The 22,788-nt window shown below is 45.1% G+C and overlaps 1 long non-coding RNA gene across 1 annotated transcript in view; it reads right to left on the reverse strand.

The window, feature by feature from the left end:
* The window catches only part of LOC308581721, a 34,506-nt gene extending 19,008 nt beyond the window's left edge, over positions 1-15,498 (reverse strand). Inside the window, exons 1-2 of the long non-coding RNA XR_014005213.1 lie at positions 15,403-15,498; positions 12,398-12,472 (exon numbers count right to left, since the gene is read on the reverse strand). This is a non-coding gene — a long non-coding RNA (uncharacterized lncRNA). The remainder of the gene's footprint in view (positions 1-12,397; positions 12,473-15,402) is intronic.
* Between the last annotated feature and the right edge of the window lie 7,290 nt (positions 15,499-22,788).

Consider the following 22,788-nt stretch of genomic DNA (forward strand, 5'->3'; position numbering starts at 1 on the left):
TAGAGCTGATGGGCAATCCATTAAGTTTATCTCATTTTGGCTGAAGGTAAGAAAATTGAAATAATAAACAAAACTAACAAAGTACCTTCAAACACAAATTCCAGTTGCACTAACAGGAGCAGTGTTTTTTTCTGGGGGGACGCAGGGGTACGCATACCCCTAAACCAGGCACAGGCAAACTCGGCCCTCCAGACGTTTTGGGACTACAACTCCCATCATCCCTAGCTAACAGGACCAGTGGTCAGGGATGGTGGGAATTGTCAAAAAGGGCCGAGTTTGCCTATGCCTGCCCTAAACATTTTGTGAATCTAACAGGAGAAGAAACTAATAGATAGATAGATAGATAGATAGATAGATAGATAGATAGATAGATGATAGATAGATAGATAGATAGTTTCTTCTCTAGCACGGTGAATCGTCAGTTCCATTGAATAGCACAGTGAATCATCACTCCGTTGCTGCCCCCGATGGCAGCCTCATTTCCTTTCCCAATGTTTCCTAAGTCTCAGATGGAAGCGAGCATTTAATGTTTGAAGCAGTGTGGAATGTGGATATGATAATATAAGGTAATGCATGTTCTTTATACTTTTGTCCATTTACTGTATTGATTTTTCCTGATTTGAACTATAAAATGATGGCTTTCTTGAGTCAAAATAAGAGTACCCTTAAACATTTTTTTAGGGAAAAAAAGCACTGAACAGGACTGAGCCTCGCCCATGTTTAGGGCCCTTGAGGTGGAGTGAAGCAGCCGCCCTGAGCAGGAAGAATCTCATGGGGAACTCGTGAGACCTCACAGAGCTCTCACAACATCTGACAAGAGCTCCATCATGTCTTCATCATGAAATGTCGGTGGAATCTGCTGCCAAGACACTTTCCCATTTCACCTCAGGCGGCAAAACAGGATGGGCCACCCCTGCCCACATTGGCCTTTAAGGGGGGGGGAGCCACTGTCTGTATTAGGGTGATACCTTGGTTAGGCCATCCGAAATGTCACAAAATACTTTGCATACTCTCAAGTTCTCTCTACTTGGCTGGAACCTCTGCATGCAAAGCACTAAATCCCAAAGATTTCACTGGAGTCAGAGCATGCTTAACTCTGCTGGATTGTGGCCAATGTCTTTTAACTGTCTAAGTACCAGAAAGAGAGGGAGACACAGCTAAGGGCTTCTCCACACTTCCTCTTGCCCCATTGCTTTCCCCAGGGGGAAAACTACTCTTTGGCACTCAATCGGAGCAAACAGCAATTTGGGTTTTCTCAAGATTCGGGTTTTGCACTAAAAAAGCACATGTCGAGCAAAAAAAGCCCTGCTCTGACCCATGCTTTCTAGGGCAAGGGCAAGCAGTAGTGTGGACAAGGCCTTACCCTCTCTTTACTTCACTTAATGGAGTGAGTGAGTGAATGAAGAAAGATTAAAACCACCTCTTCCTTTCTTTTCTCATGGTCCCATCTTGTTTGTTACACATCCACTTATTAGCCTTTCAAATCCTTCCTTTTGAGCTCCGGTCTGATTCCGCCATATGCCACACAACGAGGCAGCGATCCAAACATGGCAACTTTTAATTGAGCCATATCATCAGCTCCGGATCAAATGTAAAATTAACGATCCTGAATCATAATAATCATAAACTCACACATAACCCCGCGCGCTGGCAAATAACTATTTGCCGTGAGTCTAGAGTGTTAAGCTGATTTGCAAGAAGTGCACACGCTACCCAGGAATTCTAATTAACCAAATTAACACTATCACTTGAAATCATGTCTCGGCGGCAGGACACTTCTGAACGGCCTCGGGCTGGCAGCAAAGGAGCCAGATAAATAGCTGTTTCCATCTACAGGGCTTCAGAGGATTCTGCTTCTCAATGAGAACAAAGATAGCCACACACTGGATATGTTCTATTGAACTGATCCAGCAGGGGAGACTCATGTATGGAAGTATGTTTACACACTAGGTGCACATCTACATATGTACCGCAGTGCTCATTGGGACTCATTCAACTGTTTGAATGAGGGTGATTTCTTTTGAAGAGGATGGGAATGCAGGTAACACGAGCTGGATTGGGGCCTGTGTGTAAATTGGGGCAGAGTGAGTGGGACACATGCCAAGGCAAAGCAGTGATTGTGAGAATGTGGCAAAAACTTGTCGTGACCCGACAAAACACAAAGAGCAGGAAAAGACCACTGATCCATGGCTTTTGCCCGTAACTGGTTTCCACTATAACCAGCTAGTTCTCAGAAGCAATGACCAGTGCCAACAACCCACTGAAATGGAGTAACCAGCAACAAACTCCCACCACTCCCTTAAAGTCAGTACAGTGGTACCTTGGGTTAAGTACTTAATTCGTTCCAGAGGTCCGTTCTTAACCTGAAACTGTTCTTAACCTGAAGCACCACTTTAGCTAATGGGGCCTCCCGCTGCTGCCGCTCCGCCAGAGCATGATTTCTGTTCTCATCCTCTTGCAAAGTTCTTAACCCGAGGTATTTCTGGGTTAGTGGAGTCTGTAACCTGAAGCATCTGTAACCCGAGATACCACTGTAGTAAAAAAAAAAGGGAAGAATCAGGAGAGAGTCAGCCTTTCTCTCCCCACATACTGTCAATCATCCCCAAATGACCAAAGGAGGACTATCAAAAACACTGTGGAAACTTTTGTACAAGGTGATCTGAAATCCCACTGTCTCCTTCTTGGGTGGTTATTTAGACTCTTCTCCAGTGTAAATGTGGATAGGATTTTAATTCTGACCCAAGTGCTTCACTTTGTACTTCTCTCAGCTTCAGCCTTTCTGATGCCCAGTCAGTTTGTTGGCAAATATCCTTTTGTGACTCTTTCACCATCTCGTTCTGAATAATTTCATGCCATCAGCAAACCTTGCAATTCAACCCTGACCCAGACAGTTTTGGATAAATTAAAACCACTGGTCTAAATGCAAATCCTTGGAGGACCCCACTGTTTACTTCGCTCCACTGTGAAACAGTTGATTTATTTCACTTTATGCTTCCCTGATAAGACCATTCTTTGTTCTTGTAACCTCCCATCATCTCTTATCTCCCCCCTCCAACACCACCCTCATGTATAGGAATAGTCTTGTTTATATTCTGCCATCTTCTCAGATTCACCCTATCTAAGCATGAAGGAAACTAACATTTAAAAAAAAATCCAGTTCTCCAACAACCATGAAATTATCACAATTTTTTAAAAATGAAAAATATGTTCATACTTGTGCATCCATGTGGAAGTACCCCCCTCCCCAATCTAGTCTAACTGTGCACTTGCAAACGAAGGATGCACTTCTAAGATGGTATCACTGGAAAGAGTAACTATCAGCATGTTCAGGTGTTCTAGAGGGTGCAGAAATCCGAATGCAAAGATGCAGTAGAAATCCAACCAATATCAGACTGCATGAAAGATGCATTAATACAATCACTGCAAATTTGGTCAAGTCTTGTTAGCAAAGCAGTAGAGATTGTGGTGAAATGACATCCTATTTATGTAAGGATCGTTGTCGGAAGAAACAGCAAAGAATATCTCAGCAGGAACTGAGTAGTTGTTTGTGTTGAAATGCTCTAGACCAGCCTTCCCTAACCTGGTGATGTTCTAGACTATAACTTCCAGCAGCCCCAGCCAGCATGGCCAAAGGCCATGGAGCTTAAGGCAAAACCTTCTGGAGGGCATCAGGTTGGGAAAAGCTGCTCTAGGCCAATGCATGTCAGGTAGAAACTGTACTCTGTGTGTCTAGGAGATGCACAAATGGACAGATCTGGGCAAAAAATGGGATGCTTCTGAAGACTTTCTGCCCAAAGTACACTGGGCTACAGCATTCATCATAACTTCCTAGCACCTGTAGAGATCCTCGCCCTTTCTGTTTGTTGTAATCATTGCTATTGCCTTCCATTTTTATTTATTTTTTACTTCCCATGGTGATTGCCACCATGAGGAAAGGCCCATTAAATTCAGCATCCTTTCAACGGCACCCCAGAGGAAGCTTCCTTTCTTCACCCAGAAAGAAGGACCATTTCCCCCCAATATTCTCTCTTTCCCACCGTTGCTCCCAGATTAATTGCAATCAGCTTTCTGAATTGTGCATTTTACAAAGGCAGCCTAATAGTGAGCACCTGCGGGAGCCCCTAGTTAATGCCCAGTGGGGGAGCTGCTCGCTGCAGAACCCGTGTTAATGCCCGGCAGAGTCATTATAATGAAGGGTGTTGTGGCAAGATAGCACCAGCGGAATCCGTTCCTAATGAGAGACTTCAAAGCAGTAATGAGCTTGCAAAGCAATCCTTTTCATTTACTGAACTGGCCCCATATGCTCGGCGTTTAGACAGGGGTCACACATCAGGCAGAGAGAATGTGTGTGCATGTGGGCGGATATAATATATTTGTCATTCTCTAAAAAGCACAGATTAATAATTGCCCTCACTGAAACGAGACCTTTTACCATGAAGTGAGCCGGGGAGAAGGGAGACATGCCAGCCAGGGTGCCAGTGGCTCCCACAGGTCAGATCCTGGACGCACTAAGAGCTGAAGTAAATGTTTCTAATTAACTCTTTTGATTCCCTAAAAAGCGACTTGGCGGTAACCAACTCTCTGGTCAGCAAGTTCTAGGCGCGATTAGACTATGGCTGGGCAAATTGCTCCGCCCTGAGAGCAAACATTTTGTGGCTGTCAGTTGCAGGGAGAATTCACACACATATGTGATTTCTAGCACCATCTTACCTGTCTGCATTCAGACAGGCCAACTCTCCATCATCTGCCCTATGCCAGAAGCTAAATTTACCTCCCCTCTGGCTCCAAAGGGAGAGGAGGTGTGTGTGTGTTTGGAAAGAGATGCAGTGAATCACGGGGACTTGGAAACAGGTCATCTGATTTGCACAATTCACCCCTGCCTCAAACACCCTGTGGTGAGGAATGCTGACTTATCAAAAAGAGAGGTGGGAAACTGCAGATATCCTATTAATAATTTGCTTGCTAAGTTGGGTCACTATTGGCAAAACATTTTGCAAGCCTCGGTGTTAGTCAATCAATGCATTTTTTAAAAGCATCCCATAGTTGTGGAATAAGAAATATTTGCATTAGTATCCAAAGAGCTTCATTGCTCTTTATGGCTGAGATCCAAAGGCCACCTTTCAAGACATCCACACCCCTTGGTAGCCATACCAGCACATTTCTCTTCTTTCTAGCTTTTTAGTCGTAGCTTGCCGTACCGCATCCAATGCTTCTTCTGACATTCTCATAAATTTTGGTGGTGGCCTGTTTGTCAGCACCCCAGAAGTCTGCAAAGTCTCATGCTGTTTTGCTTTTCTGTCCCTTTTGTTCTCCTTTATCTCTATATTTTTCAGGGTCCATTGACTTTTCTAGATGTTGCCTATGGATCACTGAATAGCTCTGGATTTTCAAAATTATTATCTTGTTAAAACACAGCAACAGAGGATTTTTTAAAAAGTGAAAAGCTTTGTTTAATTATTTTTTAAAACACACACAATAACAACGACCTAAAGCTCTTCAGAGCTCCATAGGCAGCATTCTAGACACCCTCGTATTATAACGCCTATCAGAGAACAAGCCCCACAAAAGCTCTGGAGGTGTTTTTTTTAATGCAATGCAAGAGAATCCACCCTACTAAAAATGTTTAATTTAATTTATTGTTTTCTTTTAAGATATGAAAAAGCAAGGTACTCTTGCTTCTGCTCCTCGTGGTGTGGGTGGGTGTTTTTAAAACTATACTTGCATATTTTGTATCCGGGGTGGTCTATAAATATTTTAAAAATAAGGAATGGATTTTGGAGGAAACTGAATTATTTTTACTTCCTGCACATAAAGTTCCTGGGCCTATCGGTTTGTAATTTGGCAAGCTTAATCCACTTGGGAGGTGGAACTCCTGTGCCTGTAAATTTAATCCACTTAAACCAAAAGGGGGAAAATGTTAGAGCCATTGTTAGATTCCATTACTGTGCATGGGGAACACACATATTATGTGTACAGAGCCGGTCAGATCCTGAATTACAGATCAAAGCACAAAGTGACTCAGAAACAGAATGGAATTTTTAAAAGCACCTAGATGCAAGATGAGACTTGGGGCGTTCGGGGGGGGGCCTCCATGCGCCTATTAAACAGTCCTGTCCTGGCTCCCACCCTCAAACACAGCACTCAGCTTAGATATCCCTGAAGACTTGATTCCACAAGTCAGTACATGGCTTAAACACAGATCAGGTCTACACAGTTTCTAAGTTCAAAAGCTCTGAGACGTATGCCTAGGCCCAAGCTACGGTGTTGTCTTGACACTTGAGACACGCCTCGGGCTCGTCTTCTGAAGGGCAGGGCAGGCACAGTCATTCTGATGGTTCTCGCCACAAGCAATGGGACTGGCCAAGCGAGCGGAGACCCCTGTGAGTCGGCCACATCTGCTCATGCTGGTGCCAGGGGCTGGATTGACTCAGCCAGCTCACTGGCCAACTCAGGCTCAGGCAATCTCCTCAGTCACCTGAGAAACCTTGTTGACAGGAGGCAGGGTGGGAGCTGGAAATGGTGGTGCTGTCTCCTCCTCTGGGACATCCTCACTAATGGGGTAGAGCTAGGCTGTCTCCCGATGCAATACTTGATCTCATCCCAATCCTCCTCCCCCTCTGGCCAATTATGTGCCCACGAGACTTAATGCTGGCAAAGTTCCCTGTGGCCTGACCATAACGTCAACGTTTCCCTTTTTTAAGGGAAATTCCCTTATTCTGAATAGGATTCCTCGCAAGAAAAGGGAAAAGTTGACAGCTATGGGCCTGACAGCCAGTCCCCAGTAGGCACTAAGCTCAAATACCAGCCTTTCCCACCAGCACGGATCTTTGGGTCAGGATTACCCCATCCTCACAAAGCACCATAGAGAGGGGCTTTAGGGGAGGCCAGAGAGGGCATTTCAGGCAACACTGACCTCTTCCTCTTCCTTTAAGGAATGGAATGTGCCCCTTGAGGAAGTTAGCCACAGAGAGGAGAGCAAATCCACTACTATGCACGTGTCCTTCACAGCCACTAAGGGGAGCCAGACTATATTGGCAACATAGGAAGCTGCCATATACCAATTCAAACCATCTAGCTCAGTATTCTCAACACTGAAAGGCAGCAGCTCTTGAGGTTTTCAGGCAGGCGGTATTCTCATTCCTACCTGAAGATGCTGAGGATTGAACCTGGGACCTTATGCATTCAAAACAGATGCTCTCCCGCTCCTCAGATATTTACCTTACTCTCTCTGGATGGTATCCAGACTCCTGTGTAAGGGCTGGTCTTGACCCTGAGAGGGAAGGGGAAGATTCTTCTGCAGAGAAAGGAGAGTTAAAAATCAAGGATGTTTGGTTTCCTGCTAAATGTTTTGCTGGACACAGACCCTTGACTGACTAGCAGTCGTCGTTTTATTCCATTTGAGACTTAAGCCTCCCCCCCCCCTTCGAAAGACTCTGTAACATGCTGTAACATACTACCAGTACAGTGGTACCTCGGGTTACATACGCTTCAGGTTACGGACTCCGCTAACCCAGAAATAGTACCTTGGGTTAAGAACTTTGCTTCAGGATGAGAACAGAAATCGTGCTCCGGCGGCGCAGCAGCAGCAGAAGGCCCCATTAGCTAAAGTGGTGCTTCAGGTTAAGAACAGTTTCAGGTTAAGAACGGACCTCCGGAACGAATTAAGGACTTAACCCGAGGTACCACTGTAAAGAGTATTTGTACCCAGCTGATGTTCTTCTCTTGAGCTGTAGCCCGAGTCAGCCAGAGGAATCCATCGAACAAAGTTCTCTCGAGGTAGTCCCTCTCCTCGTCGTACCCACATGGCTCAGCAAATGATCCCAAAGACTTTCGCATGCCATTAATAGAAAAGAGTCCAATCAAAGTTACCAGGGTATCTGTGTGGGATGCCCTCAACAAAATGCAGTATCTGTCATAGGATCGCAAATCATCAGCGACTGTAGCTGTACAGCCCTCCTTAAAAATTACTCTCACAAAATGAAGCAACTGAGCACGAAGTGAGCATAAAGGCTTCCCTTTTTCCCCCTTTATACTTTTCCGAGCTTTCCTTAAATTCTTGTGTTGCCGTTTCAGAAGGGCTACACAAAGAGCAGTCAATTTAAATAGCACAAGCAGAGCAGGGGGGCAATTTTCTTCCTGTTTTCTCTCGTACACGTACAGTCTTTTTTCAGCAACATCAGTAACAGATCACAGCGGGGCGTTGCACATAATCTGCATCCGTCTTAGGCAACGCATGGCACTAGGAAGATGTGTCAGTTTTAATGGTATGCAGCACGCAAGGATTTGATGAGGCCAGCCTCCTGTCCGACAATGCTGATTGCGCCTGCCGTTTGTTGCCACCAGCAGCGCAGCCTAGCTGCCCTCTGCATCACTGCCCCTATGTCAAGATCACAGCCACGTTGCTGCCAGGTTGCATCATCGCATGCGCATCTAGGTCTTTGGCATATACACTAGTCATACACGGTGTTCCTACTCTTATTCTGGGAGGTACATGAAATCCTAGGCGGTGGTGGCTTGTGAGGGGGGAGGGAGGTAGCAATGTTCTCCCAGCCGCAGTGCTGTGCTCGTTGCGATGGGGCAAGGGAACAGCAAGCTCAAAGTAACTCTGGGACAGTTTTACTCCCATCAGAAATACCACGCTGCCTCTCTGCCCCTCCCCAACACACCTCATGGATCAAAGGGGACATTTCTTCCAAAAGTATAGAATATTCCAGCCTTCTGTCTATATTCAGGGATGGCAGCCACAGCACTGAATGCATATGTGAACAGAGGCAACCTGGAAAGCAAACCGCTACAGCATTAGCTTAGGTTTGGGATGGGTTTTTGGAAGACACCTGTGCATGAATTTGTTTCATGTGTGTAGATCAGTGCATGCTAACCCAGAAATAGTGCTTCAGGTTAAGAACTTTGCTTCAGGATAAGAACAGAAATCATGCTCCGGTGGCACAGCGGCAGCAGGAGGCCCCATTAGCTAAAGTGGTGCTTCAGGTTAAGAACAGTTTCAGGTTAAGAACAGACCTCCGGAATGAATTAAGTACTTAACCCGAGGTACCAGTATATTCTGATGGCATGAGTGTCACAACGACTGGTAGATTCTTATCTGTTACAGCCTTCATCTGCCTTCACAGCCATTGTAACATACCACTTGTTATCTTCCGCCTGCTCTGCTGTTGAGGACTTTTTTGATCATTCTTTGTCTAGCTCCTCCCCTTTGACCTTACTGCCTTGGGTGACCCTGCTGGGAGTACAAGACTCCCGATGGCTTCACTCACAAGGGTCATAGGAATGTGCAAGCTCACTCAAGACGACAAGGTGGTGATCCAGCGAGTGAGATCATCTACTCTATTCCAAACCTAAAAATGGAAGGTGAAATGCTGGTGGTCAACAGAAGAGGTTTAAAGACTCTCTCAAGGCAAATCTTTAAAAATGTAGTATAAACACTGACAAGTGGGGAACACCGGCCTGCGAGTGCTCCAATTGGAGAACAGCCTTTACAAAAGGTGTCATGGACTTTGAAGACACTTGAACTCAGGACGAAAGGTGGACACAAGCTAAGAGGAAGGCACATTTGGCAAACCCTCATCATGATCAACTCCTATCTAGAAACCTTTGAACACATGTGGAAGGACATGTGGATCCAGAATTGGCCTCCACAGTCACTTACGGACACACTGTTAAGACCATGTTCATGGAAGACAATCTTACTCAGCTACTAGTGATCACCAAAGAAGAAGAACAGCATTAGCACCAGAAACAAATGTTTCCGTTTGGGGGAGGGAGTTAAAGAACAGGCTCCTCTCTTTCCCAGTATTGCCCACCCTAGCTGCAAGGGCAAACATAAACCAGCACACACACACACACCATCCCCAACATCGAAACTCTGCAGAAATTCATGCAAGCACAAACCTGTCAACCCAACACTCACCAGTTTCCTTTATCTCTGTGTGTCACTTCCCAGTTTTCTCTCTCCTAAATACGAAACCACAGCACACACGTTCATGGAGCCAGTTGCCAGCAGGGTGCAATCCTCTCAGACCAATGAGCAAAGCAGCAGCTGCTTGTCACCAGCTTCTTCTGCCTGAGTGGACGTCCAAAACAGTGGCAGCATCAGCAGGGATTTTCAGCCCAGCTCAGCATACCTTGGCCCAGCGCTCCAAGACCAGAAGACAACAAGAATATGCAGCGGCCATCCTGCAGAGAACCTAAGAGCCTTAAAAAGAAAAGAAAAAGATGCTACTCCTACTTTGTTTGGTGATTTAGACCCTCCTCCAATTCATACATCAAATACATAGAATAAAGTGGTTACAGAGCACCCCATATTAAATTTTGGGAAATGCTCGGGAACAAAAGACATGCTTGAACAAAAAAATGCATGATGTCACCGAAACAAGGTGAAAAGAAATTCCAGCAAATTACAGGCTTGGAAAGTAAGCGCTCATGTAAAGTGGTTTTGAGAGTTTTTCCTCTTTGATGTCTAGAAACTTTTCATTTCCATACATCATATTGAAAAACAAAGCCTCCCTAGATTTTGATGCGGCAGTCCATTGTTTTTTCACAAAGCCTTCATAGAATTGTAGAGCTGGAAGTGGCCACAAGGGGCGTCTAGTCCAACTCCTTGAAATGCAGGAATCCTTTGCCCAACATGGGAACTAAATACCTAAGGGATTGGAAAAGCAGTTCGTGGTTAAAATTTCCCAAGGAAAGACTTCCTGAAAAGATGAGGGTGCTGATCATTTGCTAAGGCATCAGAGTTCTCACTTTTATTCTTGCTATAGCTTTTGGATTAATAATAATAGTTTTAAAAAGTTGAAACCTTGAAATGGGGAAAGAAGCTGTTTGCACCAAAGGGAAACAATGTATTCTTTGTATGTTGATTTTCTCCAAAAAGACAAAGCAGCGCAGTTATTAGAGCTGAGCAAATTATTTTGAACAAATTATTTAGTTGTCCATATTTTTCTGTTCATAAGTTATCTGCCACCTGTTTGCAATTTTCTCAAAGCTGTTGGGATCCTCTGTAATCTGCCAAAAAACGTCTGCAAAAAGAAAGGCTTTGATCTGTAGATTGTTATTCACATAGTTCCTTGTAAGTTTTTGAAATAGAATCACAAAGTAGGAAAGGGGCCCAGGGGTTGACTAATCCAATATTCTGCTTTCAGGCAAGAAAATTTTAAAAGCACTCCTGGCAGACATGCAAGAGACAACCAGCTTTTCCTTAAGGCCAGTTCTCATAAACCCTGCCTAGTAGCAACCTGCCGGTCAGAGCGGTCCTTATTAAAGCTAACAGTGCAGCAACACAATTGCTTGGAACCTTCACCACTCAGGGTCTCTACTTCACACCTATTTCAGACACAGAGCGTCATGTGTGAATTGGCCACCTTTCTGCTTGCAATGCCATTGAGCTGAGCAAGTCAACACACCTATAGGTTTACTTGCAAGGGTTGCCCTGTGTTACAAAATACTTACCTGTGTTCTTACAAAGTGATTTATTTTGACTTGGCAAGCTCAGCTCTTAGCCAATGCATAACATTTGTTGTTTAACATTGTTTAAGAAACCTCAGCAAAGCCCTTTCAAAACTGCTGAACAGAAGAGGTGGGGAATCTACATTCACAATCAGTTGTTTGGACTTCACTCCCAGTTGTTTGGAATAGGCTGCATGTTACACTCCATTGAATGTCCATTCGGGTCTCTTCAGACCTGCTGCTGAATACACAAGGCTTGGGGCATGAACATCCCTCACACCCTCTAATACACAGGCATCTAGCCTAGACAATTCCATGGGTCTAAACAGAGTTGTAATGGTGCCTTCTTCCACCCTCACAGCATCGTTCAGCCTGGACACTGAGGTCCAGCGCGGAGGGCCTGGCAGAAGGCCTTCTCGGTAGTGGCGCCCGCCCTGTGGAACGCCCTCCCATCAGATGTCAAGGAAACAAACAGCTATCTGACTTTTAGAAGACATCTGAAGGCAGCCCTGTTTAGGGAAGTTTTTAATGTTTGATGTTTTATCGTGTTTTTAATATTCTATTGGGTGGGAATATTCCCAGAGTGGCTGAGAAAACCCAGTCATTTATTATTTAAATAATACCCATTTATTATTTAAATAATAAATGATTATTATTATTACAGTGGTACCTCGGTTCTCGAACGTAATCCATTCTGTTTGACTTCCAAAACGTTCAAAAACTGAGTCGCAAAGGGCTAGCCACAAGTTCAATTGGAAAAATTGGAAAACATGCAGCGGAAGCCGTTTGACTTCTGAGGCGCATTTGAAAATGGAAGCAATTACTTCCGGGTTTTCAGTGTTTGAAAACCGAAACATTCGGCTTCCGGTATGCTCAAAAACCAAGGTACCACTGTATAAGATAGTCTTTATCCTGCTAGAGAGATTCAAGCCCATACCAGAAATTTAGGTTTGCAGAATTAATGTCGATTAAAGCGCACATGAAGTCCTCGCCAACCTGGTGCCTTGTGGATCTGTTAGACCTCAACTTGCGTCAGCCCCAAGAGAAAGAGGGAGGAAGAGACAGGAGGGGGTTACATGGAAGGCCTGTAGCCAAGAGGTAGCACATCTGATCTGATGCAGAAGGTCCCATGTTCAATCCCTGGCATCTCCAGATGGGGCTGGAAAGGACGCTTGCCTGAAACCCTGGAGAGCCGCTGCCAGTCAATGTCAACTGCAATGGGCTTGATGGAACAATGCTCTGACTTGGTACGAGGCAACTTGCTATCTGCCTGAAGCTTGCCAACACTGATGATTAAGACGGTGCTACTGGAAAACAGCTCCATGCATTTAGCCACTGCTTTTGCAATTAACCTTCATGCTAGGTTCAAAGGCTGATAAGAAGCAGAACAGTGGAAAACCCGCATTTCATCCCAGCTGCTTCCTCCACAGTGCGCACTAGTATTTGGCAGAAAGAGAGAGACCGAGATAGTGTGAGTTATGCAGGTGTCATAATAAACCCAGGATGTCAAGGTATGTGTTGCATGAGTTCCTAATGTGACATGTGTTCTTTAGCCCAGAGCCTGGCTCCAGGCTAAGAGCTAAATTTTGATATTCTCTGAGGCTAATACTTCTTCAAACCCCTTTCCGGGTTAATTAGGGAAGGGAAATTTTGGATGCATCTCGCTGTGAAACAGGAGTAGCTCTGGGAATGCTATGAAAGTCAGGTTTGAGAGACCAAAACAGATGGGGCTGCTGCGGGTATATTTAAGGGGCTCTTGCAGCTAACTTTAGAAAAGTGAAGAACTTTACGGGGGAAATGAAACAGTGTCTCTCAAAAGCAGAAAGACCCCCGAAGAACCCCCGTTGACTCAGCCACTCGCAAAACAGCTCCTGTCTCATATCTTCAAATTGTTTTATATTTAGAATTTTCCTACTCATCTTTAATTCTGTCTCTCTCTCTTCCCTTTTGTGCAAGCACGTCGGACGGGCTGTGCTGTCAAATTATAATTACATTAGAGGAAATTTAGAATTCGCTGCGTTAAAAAGGCCTTTGTGCTCGACAAGACAATGGGTATAGGGAATGATGGGATGCCGTCTCGTTTCAAGCGGTGCACATTTGCCACTCTTTCTTAGCACACACCTGTGGCTGTCATTGCATACACCTGTGCTCAAGTGATTGGGAGCCGGGAGCCTGGATGCAGACGCACCTGCGTTAGATCACTTCCCCAGGGTTGCGCAATCACCACAGGCCTGTTTGAATAACTCCACCAGTTTTAGCAGAATGCACACAAAGGACCATGACTTCATTTATGCAAATGACCTATTAAGAAAAACACCCTGGCAAAATGCAAGTGCGTTCATGGGGTTCTCCTGCCTTGGAGATGAACGGAAAACACACGGTCGGTTTGGATTAGAGGGACTTTTGAAGAAGACAAGCTCCAACGAGGTGTCCACTTCTGTACACATATTGGACTCACAGCCTTGGCTTCACACTGAAACACTAGAAGTTGACTTATTCCAAGTCAGACCATCTCACCCACCTGGACCAGAATTCCCTGCATTGACCTGCAGCCCTCCAGGTCTTAGGCACAGAGCATGGTTAGAGACTTTCCCTTGCAGGTGGGGTAACTGGTCAGGTGCTGCGTGTCAGTGGTGGGCAGGGCCAGAGCAAAAGTAGGTGGGGACATCCATCTCTCTTTCTCTTTCTGACTCTCCATTCTGTCTCTCCCTCCCTCTCTTCCTAGTGGGCTGTTGGGGAGCAGGGTGGACAGACTGCTCCTGCCAGAGGCCTGAAAGTATTTTTTTCTTTTGTAGGAGGCTTTGAAATCAACCCAAGGGCTGCAGGTTACCCACTCTGGCACAGATACTTTTAACTGGAGAAACCAAAGATTGGGGGGGGGTCTACTGTGTTGTTCCACGGAGACAAACTATTTTGGTGCAGTGGGAGATGCCGTATTATAATTTAAAAATTGCATTAGCTGCACCATACACTAAAATGTCTCGTGCTGAAATTGTACACTACCACAGAATTCAAAACGTCACCGTGAGGTTCATCTGGAACCACTAAGAGAATATGCCTATTGTGCCAAGATGCTCCCTAAATTAACAAGGCATGCCCAGGTGTTTCAGGTGATTTGCATCCTTTTTTGACAATTGCATTTAATGATAATTGGTTAATAGTTTCCATATTTTGATGAGGAGAATATCAAAAGTAAGCTTTCAATAGACAGATGGGGTTGGGTCAGAGGGCACTTCCACCTCTATACAGGAAAGAAATTTGATTCAGTTTGCATTTAAAGGCAAGCCTACCTAATGCCCACTTTCAAAACTATACAGTGGTACCCTTGGTTGCAAACAGGATCCATTCCGGAGGCCCGTTCGCAACATGAAAAGAACGCACCCCACAGCAGCATGTCTGCGCACACGTGGGTTGCGATTCGCCACTTCTGCGCGTGTGCGTGATATCGTTTTGCTCTTCTGCGCATGCACGAGTGGCAAAACCCGGAAGTAACCCTTTTCGGTACTTTTGGGTCGCCGCGGGATGTAACGTGAAAGAACGTAACATGAAGCAGACGTAACATGATGTATGACTGTATGTGGACTTCAACACAGTCACCTCTGGAAATTCACTTTTCTCCTGAATTTTGCAATGCTTCTCCAGCCAAGTAATGTGTAGGGGGCATGGAATGCATGTGCTTACGTAAAATGCATATAGAAGCAAAAATAACACACAAATATGCATTATATTTGGGGAAATTGCTTTGCAAACAAATGTATAAGGAGAAAATTGTACTAAAATGCTGGCACGACTTTAAAAGTTCACAAACTGATATGGAAATGTGGAAAACTGAAATCAAGATTGGAAAAATGAGAGACTGAGAAAAGCTGACTGAAATTGGCTGATACATCCATCCCTGCTTTTGTCTTCCCTTGCCCGGTAAATGCATCAAGGAGATCCTACCTGAGGGCAAAGGAAACAGGTGCCCTAAAGGAACAAACCTCAGCACAGTCATGGGAGCCACATGGGCAGGTCTGCCGGTCTGCCTGCCCAGTAGCTAATGCTGGAGAAGGGGAAACTATCCAGCTTTCAATATTATTTGCACCTGAAATAGTTTGGGGGCAGACATACTGCTTCATTTCCAACTGATGCATGTCCTGTAATGTCCTGCATTAACATTTCATATAAAAAAGGTCTTCTGGTGGGTTGTTTTTTTGTGTGTGTGGAGGGATTTGTCCTGCTTTTCTTGTGCTATGGTTTTGTTGTGCCCACCCACTCCAAGACAGCACTGGGGGAAGCACCAGAAAAGAACTAATAAAGCAAGATAAATCCACCAGTAACACTTTATCAAGGACATGGTGCAGAATACACCTGCAATAAAGAACCATTCAGGGAGGGGAGTTTAAGTGTGTTACCTGCATTTCTAATCTATTATTTCCCATCCCAAACCTCTACTGAAAAGGGTAAATAAATAAAACATTGAACAGGACCATAGAAAATCATCACCAGGAAGGCCACACTGTACCCAGGACACTGAAGAGATAAAAATGAGTCAATTTCCTGCCAGCGCGCCAATGTGCCGTCCTCCGCAGCAACATCTCGCAACCTGGAGGGAAAAGGCTTGGCTGGAAAGAAGCCACAAGACAGCATGTCAGCGCTGCTGGTCTACAGCTATGTAGTGGCCCTAGGCCAGAATTTCTGAGGGCTAATGAGCTGCCTGACTCTGAAGAGACACTGACAGTCATTTTAAGGAAGCAAGGAGTGCGAGCAAATGACAGTGATGAAGAGCCTGCTGTTCGTTAGGTTCCTGCAGGCAAGAGGAGTTGAGAGGGAGGAAGCAGCTTGAAGCGCTGCGTTCCCACGGAGATGTTTTCTGCCCTACCATGGTCCGCAGGAACAGGCAGCTGGATGTCAGCAACATGTGGGGGCAGACTTTTATCCGCAAAGCAAACGAGACAGGCAGCCCAAAATACAGGCCGCAGCAGCCAGAGAAAAATATTTGTGTTTACCACATTCTCCAGAAAAACCTCTGGCAATTATTTCAAAATAATCAGACTCCGGAGTCGCTCTAGCAGCTGGAGGATGGTCTTGGGGAACCTGCAGAAGGAAAAAGGCATAGAAAGTATTTAAAAATAAAGCCCTCACAAATGGAACAGGAGCAGACTGAGGTACAGTCATACCTCAGGTTGCGAACGTGATCCATGCGGGAGGCACGTCCACAACCCGCAGCGCCGCATCTGCGCAAGCACATGACGCAATTCAGGGCTTCTGTGCATGCATTGACATAATTTTGTGCTTCTGCACATGCACCAAAACCCAGAAGTAACCCATTCCGGTACTTCCGGGTTCGGTGTGTTCCACATCCCGGAAACGCGCAACTCGCAGCATTTGTAACCCAAGGTATGACTGTAGTTGCTTCAGCTGGCAGAGTTTGGCTGCTTTCATTTATTATAGGTAGGTAGCCATGCTGGTCTGCCGTAGTTAAAACAAAATAAAAAAATTCCTTCTAGTAGCACCTTAGAGACCAACTAAGTTTGTTATTGATATGAGCTTTCATGTGCATGCACACTTCTTCAGATGCACTGAAACAGAAGTCACCAGACCCTTATATATAGTGAGAGGGTGGGGAGGGGTATTATTCAAAAGGGTGGTGGGAATGGGTGATTGGCTGATAGGTGTGGTAAACCTGTTGATGACTGTTAACGACTGCAATTGGTCTTACATTTATTATGTCAATGTGTTTTTATTTTTTGTCTTCTGCTGGTTTAAAATTTGTTGATTGTTTTGTTTGGGTGTTGTTGTTTTAACAAATGATCCTACTGTTTTTTTCTTTTTGTACACCCCTTTGAGGTTTCCTACTATCAAGCGGTATATAAACTTCATGAAATAAATAAATAATATTATATCTTCAAAATGAAGATAAATAACTGATTTTCATGCACACCCTTACATGCCATCTTGCAAAAGGGAAGGCTCTTAAGTGATGCAAACCAATTTTATTGGTGTGCTAATCAGACAGAGGGGGGTGGGCTGGGCAAAATAAAATAAGGACTGTGTGTTTTGTCACAGCAAACGCTATGTAAGGATTTGAGCGTCCTACCAGTTTCACCATTAAGACCGAATGCTAACTGAGAAGTAATCAAAGAAGTAGATGACTTTGGTCATTTAAGCCATTGGTTCATGTTCCACCTGGATCATGGGAAGAGACTGAGAGTTCGGTCTGCCTGAGTGTGGGGACTGAGTCAAGGGAAATCTCTTTTTTTCAAAGCTGGCTGGAAGAAGCTGAACGGATGGATGCTGCTGCTGTCAGCTTCAGAATGTTCATGCTGTGAATTTGGTACTGTCTGCTTTCTGTTAGCTTCTGTAGACACACACTCACAATACCTTTTCAATTCTACGTCTTGGAGATAAACAGACTATTGCAATGCACTCTAAGTCTCTAGCGCTCTCTCCTTGCCAAAGGAACTGACCCCGTAAAGCTGCCCTGGAATCTCCTCCCGCCCCCCCAGCACTTGGGGAAGTGGGGAAAGTGACGCACTATTACGCTAAAACGTCCTTCATTTTTTCAACTCGTGAATAAGAAGAGAGGAGAAACAAATCTAAGTTTCAGTCCACTGCATTGGCTGTTTGTGGGCAGGATATACACAGGATGTGCAATTGAATATCCTCTTCCAAGAAGAAAGAAACATGAAATCGCAGGCTTGGGCTAAAAAGGAAAAGCAGAAGACAGGAGATTTTTAAGAATGCTCTACATGCTCATGGGTGGGTAGGTATGCACGCACACACGCACGCGCACACACACACACAGCAGCACCAAAGTGTGTTTGTCCTGCAGGGCAACCAGCAAGGCTATGGCGATAAGACAGCAACAGGGGTAGAGCACACATATTGCTCTTGCAATAAAATTTTACAGCAATTACCATTTTATAGAAAATATGTTTACTTTTTCTTCTCCATATGGGTTCCCAGCTGGATTTCTGCACTACCTTGAAAAAGAACAATTTGCTAGAAACATCAACCGTGATCAGGTACAATATTCAGCTAATTAAATGCAACTGTCTCAGGAAGCGAGGGCAGCAGGGGAACCGTCTCTCGTGCTGGAGGGCATCCCGCTTTTCTGTGGAGTGGCTTTTTGTCGCATATTTATCTCTCTCTCTTTTTTTTTCTGCTGTTGCATCACTGGTTTGAAGTGATATAACATGCCTGATTGTGATTGGGTGCACGCGCGTTAAGGAAACGAAGAACTGAAATGAGAACAAAAATTCCCAACTCGAGCAAGAGTACTAACAGGAAGAAGGCGATCTGTGCATCGTAGTATGTCTGCTGGCTATGCCTAAGCACAACGATATATGCAGAGTTAAGGCCAATGACACCAATGAGCTGTCTCTGAGTTGGACTGTGACCTCTACACAAAATGTCCCCCAAGCTACTCCAGCTTTAGATCCCCACAATATTTTTGACTATGGTGTGTGCATGACATAAATCCATGCAACACCAGTCAGGAAGGGCTGGAAAATACCCTGGACTGAGAGATCCTTGTAGAGTCACTGCCACTTAGTGTAGACTAGGGGTGGGAGACTGAAGGCCACTTTCTCTCCTGGGTGTCATGGTCCGGTTCACGGGCGATCAAAGTCCTGGCAGGGGATGTCAGGACTGGGGGCAAGATGGTGGGGTGGGAGAAGGAACGGGGGTCCTGAAGCCAAGAAGCCAAGAGTCCAAAGGTCAGGAAGCAAGGAGTCACAAAGTCAAGGGTCCAAGGATCAAAAAGCAAGGAGTTACAAAGTCAGGGGTCCAAGGATCAAGAAGCAGGAAGTCAAGAAGCCGAGGTTCAAGGATCAGGAGTCAAGAAGCCAAACACAGCAAGGCAGGAAGCATGTTGCTGTGGCAAAGAACAGAAGGGAAATGCTGACCTTTTATCCCTTCCCAGCTCTTGCCACCAGGTGCTGTGAGTTACCAATTGGCCTCACCTGTGAGGCCGCGCCTTGCCTCTTCAGAACAAACTTAGGAAGGCCCCAGTCCTGCAAAGTCCTGTTGGTCACAGGGCCTGGCTCCTGCATGCACACCTGACACTGGACAACCTTCCAGGGACCATGTGCCAGTGGTGGGCAAGGCCAGAGGCAAAAGTGGGTGGAGCAACGAGTATATATTTTGCACTTGTATGTTGGCATCAGTTTGTCTCGGAAGGAGTGCACTTTTGGAGAGATCAAGCCGTTGGAAGGTTACAGCGCCTCCTGTGGCTGCAGAGACCAATATGGGGGAGTCATGTTTTGTTGCAGCTGGGGTGGATGAAGGCATCCAGTTGTGCTGATGCAAACTACACAAACTCCATCCAGGCAAAAAACACTTAAGGAGGATTTGAAGCAAGGCTGATGAATGGTTAGTTGCTTTATACTGAATCAGATCCTTGGATCTATCTTGCTCAACATTGTCTACACCAGCAAACTTTTTCAGCAGGGGGCTGATCCACTGTCCCTCAGACCTTGTGGGGGGCCGGACTATATTTTTTTTGGGGGGGAGAACGAATGAATTCCTATGCCCCACAAATAACCCAGAGATGCATTTTAAATAAAAGGACACATTCTACTCATGTAAAAACACGCTGATTCCCGGACCATCCACGGGCCCGATTGAGAAGGCAAATGGGCCGGATGCGTCCCCCTGGCCTTAGTTTGCCTACCCATGGTCTACATAGACCGGCAGCAGCTCTCCAGGGTTTCAGGAACGAGTCTCTCCCCCAGTCCTACCTGGAGATGCTGGGGATTGGACCTGTGACCTTCTGCAAGCAAAGCAAGTGCTCTACCCCTGAAGTATGGCCCTTTCCCACAGGTGTACTCTGGGGAAAGAGGATGCAGGTGGTCATGGTGGATGGTGAGAGGGTGGGCATCCAATCTCAAGGACCAGACAGAGAGGCCTAGAGCGTCAACTTGGTCCCCCAGGCTTGAGGTTCCCCACCTCTGGTGTAAATAATATTCAGCTATTGTCGGTATGTTGCAAGGAACCAGAAGGCCATCTCAACTGCTTCTGGGCAAATAGCTCAGGCTAGGGTTGGGGCACTGCAGAAAAGGTTTCCAGCTTTGGTTTAATAAATTCTAGCATCTGGCAGGTATACCAGGGTTGTGACATGGAGGCAACTGAGTGGGGACCCCAGGAAGTAGAAGTGAGCACAACCCCTGGGTGCTGGTTGCTCCATTTCAACAATAAAACATGAGTTTTCTCAGGGAAAGTGCCAGGACAAAAGAAAAAAAGAAAAACGCCCACTCAGACATGGACCTGGAAAGCCCAGGTATGTGCCTAGAAATGTGGCAGAAAAGAAAGTATGGGTGAGCCCTATGTCACAATACAGTGGTACCTCGGTTTATGAACTTAATCTGTTCTGGAAGTCTGTTCTTAAACCAAAACTGTTCTTAAACCGAGGCACACTTTCCCTAAAGAGGCCTCCCACCACTGGTGCACTTCAACTGTTCAGATTCTGTTCTTAGACCGAGGTAAAGTTCTCAAACCAGGACACTATTCCCAGTTTTGCGGAGTTTGTAAGCCAAATCGTTCTTAAACTGGACTGTTCTTAAACTGAGGTACCACCATATTTGCTAAGCCTGTCTCTTGGTGAGACACAGCCATGCATTTTAGCTATATTGACACTCGCTTCATATATACTTCTGCTCTGTCTGACATAATACCCTTCAGTCCTGAGCTCTACACTTGCAAGCCAGAGCCTGGGCTCTTCTTCAACCTTGACCTGGTTAGGTGTCACTTCTGCAATCATACAGGGGGGAACTCTTGCATCAGCCAAATCATACACTGCAGTTCTACTACCCAGCCTCCTGCCCTTTGAAAACCTCAAGAAAATATACTCTCTCACTCTCTCTCTCTCTCTCTCTCTCTCTCTCTCTCTCTCTCTCTCTCTCTGTGTGTGTGTGTTGTTTATCATTCCTCTCCTCCGCCCCTGCTCCCTCAGAATAGAAATCAGTGTAAATAAATATTCTCAACTCCTTCTCGAGGAGCTGACCTTTTGCTGCCCACTCTTCTGCAGAGTATTTCCCACTCTCAAATGCCTAAATAGAGAGCCTCCTTCCCCCAGACTTGCCTGTTCTCATGTTCCCTACCAGTGTGGGCACTTGTTAGCTGGAAACAGCTTCCCAAAAACATGTGCTTGCACTGAAAAAGCATGAGCGGTGCTGCAGTTCCACCACTCTGTGCAGATCAGATGAGCACCTGTTAGTCAATAAGTCAAGGTGAACATTAACTAAGGATCATTCTTGCATTATGGTCCGCCCCACCCCCCACCCCACACACAAGATATGGGGTAAGCCTTACAAGTCACAGTCTGACATGTCTGAACACATTAAAGAAAACCAGGAGTAGTCCATGCTACTTTGTTTTTTTTTTTTTTATAAAATTTTTATTGGTTTTACGAAATTTTTTAAAATAACAAACAAACACTTAAGAAAACAAACATACACGTATAATTTCATAACATATTTTCATAAACCTCTTTTCTAAGACTTCCCCATACCCCCCCTTTCTGCATCCCAATGTCCATAATTTTAAAGCAACTCCCAATTGTTACTTTCCAACCTTAATCATCTTAATCATCTCTATATTCTAACCTTATGTCACTGTATCCCTTTGTTCCTAAAAACCAAAACACTCTAACATTCATTAAGTTTATAATAGTCCTTAAGATATCTTTTGAATTTTCTCCATTCTTCTTCCGCTGTCTCTTTTCCTTGATCACGGATTCTGCCTGTCATCTCTGCCAATGTCATATAGTCCATCACTTTCATCTGCCATTCTTCCAGAGTGGGTAGATCTTGTGTCTTCCAGTACTTTGCGATGAGTATTCTTGCTGCTGTTGTAGCGTACATGAAAAAAGCTCTGTCCTTCTTTGGCACCAATTGGCCGACAATGCCCAAGAGAAAGGCCTCTGGTTTTTTAGGAAAAGTACATTTAAGTACCTTTTTCATTTCATTATAAATCATTTCCCAGAAAGCCTTAATCTTCGGGCATGTCCACCAAAGGTGGTAGAAGGTACCTTCAGTCTCTTTGCATTTCCAACATTTGTTATCGGGCAAATGATAAATTTTTGCCAGCTTGACTGGGGTCATGTACCACCTGTATACCATTTTCATAATGTTTTCCTTTAAGGCATTACATGCCGTAAATTTGATACCGGTGTTCCATAACCATTCCCAGTCGTCTGACATAATGTTATGACCAACATCCTGTGCCCACTTAATCATGGCTGATTTGACTGTTTCCTCCTCTGTATTCCACTTCAGCAACAAGTTATACATTCTAGATAAATTCTTAGTGGTAGGTTCTAGCAATTCGGTTTCTAATTTTGATTTT

This window comes from Podarcis bocagei, assembly GCF_964188305.1.
Source record: "Podarcis bocagei genome assembly, chromosome: 2".
NCBI lineage: Eukaryota > Metazoa > Chordata > Lepidosauria > Squamata > Lacertidae > Podarcis > Podarcis bocagei.